This window comes from Penaeus chinensis, chromosome 9 (genome assembly GCF_019202785.1).
Source record: "Penaeus chinensis breed Huanghai No. 1 chromosome 9, ASM1920278v2, whole genome shotgun sequence".
Classification (NCBI taxonomy): domain Eukaryota; kingdom Metazoa; phylum Arthropoda; class Malacostraca; order Decapoda; family Penaeidae; genus Penaeus; species Penaeus chinensis.
This window is the reverse complement of record NC_061827.1, coordinates 33,312,644-33,320,143: the sequence shown is the minus strand read 5'-3', so window position 1 is coordinate 33,320,143 and position 7,500 is coordinate 33,312,644.

Genomic DNA, 7,500 nt, shown 5'->3' with positions numbered 1-7,500 from the left:
AAAGGGAGGGCTGGTGTAGACCAGGTTGCGATTGAGAATCTGGTGAGAGGTAATCCTGCACACAGTGTACACCCACGTCCACACAAAGTCATACATGCACACATACGTACATAGTTGACATACCCTCCTAAGGCATAACCCTGGGCAGTCCCTCGAAGTGGACGCTCCTTTGCCACTCTTGCCGGCAATTAAAATGGGCGTCGGGCTACAAGGCTGTGGAATGTGTGTGAAGTGAAGTGAAGATTATGAAGGAGATACATGACATTAATTTACATTAATATGTTAAGAAAGTAGGAAAGTGAATTGCATTAAGAAAGTGAGAGAAAATATGTAATCTCTTTCATCTTCCACATCCAAGATGTTGAAGAGAAAAAGAAAAATAGAAAATCAGAATTTTCTTTTACATCGAAAATATTGCTAAAATTTCCACACAACTGTAAAATAACTGGATCGAGAAAATGTACGCAGCATGAAGAATGGCACTTGTATAAAAGATACGAATAGAAATATGATGATACATCACGAAGAGAGTTTCTTACAGTTATTTATTGTATAAGGAGTTTGTGTTTTGCATGCCACGTCGACTAGGGGTAAAAATACCAGCATTACGTAAATGGCAGAAACCAGTATGAATATACTGAGTAATATTTTATACAAACATGCATATATATATATATATATATATATATATATATATATATATATATATATATGTACAGACACACACACACACACACACACACACACACACACACACACACACACACATACACACACACACACACATATATATATATATATACAGTATATATATATATATATATATATATATATATATATATATATATATATGTGCGTGTGTGTGTGTGTATACATATCTGTGTTTGTGTGGGTGTATGTATACATAACTCGCTGTTTGACTTCTTGATACGTGACCAGCTGTTGAGTAATTGCCCTCTTGACCTTCGCATCTTTCTCAAAGAGCGAACGTTCGTTAGTACAGTGGAAATGGCCCAAGCAGCGGATAGGTTTCGTTGCGCCCATAGAGCTGTCAGAAGTCGTAAAACGCCTGTTAATGACGACACTGCTTTCAAGAAAGACCCGAATGTTTCCCTTAAGGATGTGATTTGTCACCACTGTTCTAAAGCGGGTCACATACGTCCTTCTTGTCCCGAACTGAAATTATCGAAATCTAAGACTTCTCAGAAAGTAAATGCTGTATTTAAGGCTGACATAAATTACGATCACGGTATTACGTGTGAAGGATCGTTGTATGGCAAGCCGGTAAAAGTATTTTTTGATTCAGGTTGCTCGTCAATTATAGTTAAGGAATCGCTCGTGCCCGCCTCGGTCAAGCGAGGAAAGGTGGTTGCGTTGTATGACTACCTGGGGGAGCGGCGCGAATTCCCCACCGCACGTTGTCTGATTAGGAGTAAATTCCTAAATGGATGGTTTAACGTCGTGGTCGCCCCGATAAAGTTCACGGATATACTCATCGGAATGGTGCCGGGTGTCAAGGTGTCGAGCGTGAACATACCGAATATGGAAGTAACCGAAACTCCAACTCCTCAGATGAGCGAAGTTAATGCTGTCGCGACACGGGCCGCCAAAGCGAAGGAAAATGTCGATCCTGACAAATTAATTGTTCAAAACTTCCAATTTGAGAACGTCTCGAAACCCGATTTCATAGATGCTCAGTCTTCCTGCCCTTCTTTAGAACACATTCGCTCTAAAGAAATAAATAAAACCATTGTTACTGTAAAAAGTCGCTCGGTAAAGTTCGAACGCGTGAATGGGTTGATTTACCGAATTTGCGTAAAGAGTTAACACGAACACGAAGTCGGTGAGAAACAATTGGTTGTGCCCCGTAAATTTATTCCTATAATTTTGTCTATGGCTCACGATTCACCACTGGCGGGCCATTTCTCTCATCGAAAGACTGCAGAAAAAATCTTTCATAAATTCTTTTGGCCAGGAGCAGGCGCAGAGATCAAACGCTACTGTCGCTCTTGTCATGCTTGCCAGAAAACCGTTCCTAAAGGCAAAATCAGAAAGGCGCCTATGGTTCAGATGCCAGTTATAAGCGAACCGTTTTCCCGAGTGGCGATTGATATCGTCGGGCCGATCTCCCCGCCCTCTAGCCGAGGCCACAAGTATATGCTGACCTTGATTGACATGGCCACCAGATTTCCCGAGGCAGTTCCTCTGAGAAACATAGATTCTGTAACTGTTGCTGAAGCGTTGCTAACCATTTTCGCCCGTGTGGGAATACCTAAAGAGATTCTTTCTGATCGTGGTACTCAGTTTAAGTCTGATTTAATGGCAGAGATCAACCGACTGCTTTCTATTAAAGCATTATACACTACTCCGTATCATGCGTGTTGTAATGGCACTGTCGAACGGTTTCACGCAGTACTTAAAGCTATGTTGGAAAAGCTCTGCAACGAGCGACCTCATGACTGGGATCGTTATATCCCATCCGTCTTGTTTGCGTATCGCGAGATTCCCCACGATACGCTTAAATTTAGTCCATTTGAGTTACTGTACGGCCGTAAAGTACGTGGCCCATTATCTGTTATACATAATTTGTGGACTAAAGATGATATTGATAGAGAGGTTAAAACTACCTATCAATATGTATTAGATCTGCAATCTAGATTAGAACAATCGGCTCAATTAGCATCCACTCATGCAGACGTGAGTAGCAAAATGTACAAGACCTATTTTGACAGGAAAGCTAGAGCTCGAACATTAAAAGAAGAGGATGAAAAACAGCAACGGACGGCTTATGCGCTGGTCCCTCGCCCTTGTCACATTCATTCACAATAGAATATATAAAAGGGCAAGAAAATGTTGGAGCTGACATACTCAGCCGATGTTCTGTGTAAATTTTGTTCTTTGTTACGTAACTAGCTTACGTCAAGTATTAAGCTTTCATTTATTTTGTGTGAAACCCCACTTATTACTAAAATCTTGCAATTTAAGTTGAATTGGGGAGCTTTGTAAAGGGTTTGTGTTTTAGTGATGGTTTCACTATTTAGTTGTTCATAATTGTACGTATGTGTTGTGCGTATATGGTGTGTGTGTGTGAGGTGTAAGTGTCCTTTTAGTTCGCCTCCACCGTTCGGATGGCAGTTTCGACCCCACCAAAGCCTCATGTCAACCATTATCGGTGGTTGCCATTCTATGGTTTGCCACTCTACTCCGAGCTCCACACCTGAACACTTGTAAGTCTACTTTATTTAGTTTGTATATATTGTATGAGTATATATCTATATATTCAATTTGTGAATGGTGAATAAAATGCGGTGAAGTGCTGTGAAGTGATGTAGTAAAAATTAAGGCAGAAAACTATTTTTACGAACTATTTATTACAGCCTCTTTATGCTGAGTTGCTTATATCTGCAACCCCTCTAGTGATGGCCGAGTAGCTGATATCTGCTGCCCCTTCTATTGGTGCTGAGTAGCTGACAACCGCAGCCCGCTCTACCAGTGACTATCTTGTGCTCATTCACCCCTGGTGCATGAGTTTTAGCTCGGATAGTTCGTCCTCCAACACTTCACTGACGGCACTCCTGATGATTCCCGTGTTTCACTTAGTGTATTTGTGATATATAGTGTGAACAATATAATTTATGAAAATACAATTGTTTTAATAAGCCCGAGATAATCTATATCCCAGAGGATACCAGAATAAAAGAACCAAAGGTTTCTGCTTATAAGAACAAAGCAAAGAAACCACTGACATAAGTAAATATATATATATATATATATATATATATATATATATATATGTATATATATAAGTACACACACACACACACACATATATAAATATGTGTGTGTGTGTGTGTGTGGGTGTGTGTATACACATATAAGTATGATTGTGTGTGTATATATATATTTGTATATATGTTTATATATATATTTGTATATATGTTTATATATATATATATATTTGTATATATGTTTATATATATATATATTCGTATATATGTTTATATATATATATATGTTTATATATACGTTTATATATATATATATATTTATATATACGTTTATATATATATATTTTTATATATACATATAATGTGAGTGTGTGTGTGTACGCACACATGTATGTATGTACACACACACATACATGTATGTATGTATGTATACACACACACATACGTACATACATATATATACATTTATATATATATATATATAATATATATATATATATATATATATATATATATATATATATGGGGTAGCAGGGGCAATCTGCCCCCAGGGAGTTCTGCGTCCCTGCCCCTAGCTAGCAGTTGGGGTCGGGCTGGCAATCCCGTCCCGTAAAAACCCTCCCCAGCAGGCAAACCAAGAAAGGAGAGAAGGGGTCGGAGCCATCCCGGAGGAGGTGACTCCGACCCCGATTTGCAGCCGGGGGTTCCTGATCCCTGGTTCGGCGTCCTGACCAAGGGCTTACCTGATCGGGACGTCGAGCCTGGTATGACGGGTGCAGGGCAAAGCCCTCCCAGGGAATCCTGCACCCTGAGGTTACGTGGTGGGGGCGATGGCACCCCCGGCCCTCACTCTTCCTCCTTGGGAGGCATGTCTGGTTGTGCCGAGGCGTCGCCCGGCCGGAGGCCCACAAATGGGGTCAATCTGCGGCGAGCGTGCCGTGTAGCGGCCTGGAACATCCTCAGTCTCTCGGAGGATGATCGACTGCATTTGTTGTCGGGGGAGCTGGGGAGGCTCGGGATTGCCATCGCTGCTCTCTCTGAGGTGCGACGGCCTGGTAGTGGTGAGACCAGTAGTGGGGGTTATACCTACTACTGGTCTGGCTGTAGCAATGGTGCACGCCTTAGGGAAGTCGCGGTGGCTGTATCTGACCGCTTCTGTTCCTCAGTCAAGAAGGTTACCCCTGTTGACGAGCGCATTCTGCTTGTGAGAATGAAGCACACTTTGGGCTTCATATCTCTAGTGGCAGTTTACGCTCCTACTGAGGGAAGTGGGCTTGAAGAGAAAGATGTTCTACATCAAAATTGACTCTATAGTGGATCAATGTCTTGGGGGACTTCAATGCTGTCACTGGCACTGACAGGGAAGGATACGAGCTATGCATCGGTCTCTATGGCTCTGGTACTAGGAACACCAATAGCTCATACCTCTTAGACTTCGCAAGATCTAGGAGGCTGAGGATTGCGGGCTCGTGGTACCAGAGACAAGATCTACACCGCTGGTCTTGGTACTCCAATACTGGTATTGTAGCTAAAGAAATCGACCATATTCTTGTGGATACTCGCTGGAGGATCCTTCAGAACTGTAGAGTTTTTAGGAGTGCTGAGTTCTTTGCTATCGACCACAGACTTGTTGTTGCAACACTAAGGCTCTGCCTCAGATCTAGACGCATCCCGAGATCTCACCAGCAGGTGTTCCATCTCAAGAGGCTCAAGAGTGAGGAGGTGGCTCAGGAGTATGCAGTGGCAGTCTCAAATTGGTTTGAAGTGCTTGGAAACTCTGTCAGCTGCTGAGGAGTGCCTTGGGGTCCGACCTCAGTGAAGGAGGCGTGTAGTCTCGGACAAGACACTGAACACTATAGAGATGAGTCGTGCTGCCAGACAGGATGGGAACCATGTCTTGCACAGGGAACTGTCTCGCTCTGCTAGGGCCTCTTTGAGAATGGACCAAAAAAGGTACGTTAGGGGCATCGTGGAAGAGTTGGAAGGTCGTTTTGTCCAAAATGACCTTCGACCTGCTTTCCGAGCCCTGAGGGAACTCCGGTCAAAGTCCATCTCTCAATTGGTATAAGTGAGGGCAGAGAATGGTCGCATTGTGGCGGAGCCGGGTGAGTATAGTGCCCGCTGGGCTGAGTACTTTGGGCAACTGTATAGGGTCGATCCCCCGTCTTTACAGCTCCCGTTGGCTGGCACACAGCCACTAGTGGCTGATCCACCAATCAGTAAGGAACCACCTTCCATCGAAGAGGTGAGAAGGGCAGTCTCTAGGCTGAAGAGCGGAAAGGCTGCTGGTGTCTGTGGGATTGTTGCGGAGTTGTTGAAGGCGGATGGAGAAGCCATGATCTTTGGTTTGCATGCAGTCATGTCTGCCGTTTGGGAGACTGGTACCATTCCTCCTGACTGGAAAAGGGGCTTGGTCATCCCTATCTGGAAAGGGAAAGGAGACCAAAAGGACTGTGGCAACTACAGAGGTATTACACTGCTCAGCGTACCAGGCAAGATCCTCGCTCATCTGCTTTTGGTACGAGTGCAACACCACTTATTACGAGCACAGAGATCTGAGCAGTCTGGTTTTACCCCCAAGAAGTCAACTATAGACCGCGTCTTAGCACTTCGTGTCCTTGTGGAACGCCGACTTGAGTTTCAACAAAGTATGCTTGCAGCTTATGTTGATCTCAAGAAGGCTTTCGACTCAGTGCACCGGGAGAGTCTCTGGACCTTACTGGGTCTCCGCGGGATCACCCCTGAGATTATTGGTTTGCTGTCTGGCCTGTATACAGATACCGAGAGTGCTGTCAAGTGTGGGGAGGGCATCTCTGCCTTTTTCCCGATGTCTGCCGGGGTGAGACAGGGATGTGTCCTAGCCCCAACCCTTTTCCATACCTGTATGGACTGGATTCTTGGCCGTGCCGTGAACCGTAGTTCCTGTGGGGCATCAATTGGTAATTTCAAGGTCACAGACCTTGACTTTGCCAAAGATGCAGTGATTCCAGCAGAGACATTGGAGGTCCTGGAAGTAGCTCTCGAGGCGCTGCATGAGGAGGCGAAGCCATTGGGACTCGCAGTCAACTGGACCAAGACCAAGGTTCAGGAATTTGGGGACTTTTGGGATGTCGATGTTCAGTCTGTGTATGCCTGTGCCGAGAACATTGAGGTCTCGGATAGCTTCACTTATCTTGGTAGTGTAGTGCAGAGCGACGGAGGTTCCGGCCGGGAAGTCACTCAACGACTCGGACTGGCCTACAGCGTTATGGACTCAATCAATAGAAGTATTTGGCGCTGTCAGTATTTGACTAGGAGAACTAAGATCAAGCTCTTCAGAGCACTGGTGATCCCGGTCTTACTCTATGGGTGTGAGACCTGGACACTGAACAGTGCTCTGAAGGCCCATCTTGAATCCTTTGGTACTAAGTGTCTTCACAGAATCATGGGGTATACCTGGAGGTACCATGTGTCCAATCAAAGGATACTCCATGCGACTGATTCAAGACCTATTACCAGTCTGATACGAGAGCGCCAACTTCAGGTAGATGGGCATGTGGCTCGTTTTCCTGAGGAAGATCCGGCTCATAGGGTCATCTCCGAGAGGGTTGACCCAGGCTGGAGAAGACCAAGGGGAAGGCCACGGAACTCTTGGCTGAAGCAAGTCGATCAGAACTGCCAAGATGTGCTGGGAGTGGGAAGGAATGCTGCATGGAGGCTTGCTCAGAGGGACCCCAGGAGGTGGAGGCAAAGGTTGGGCGCGGCAAAGCGCAGCCATGCGTATGCCCCATTA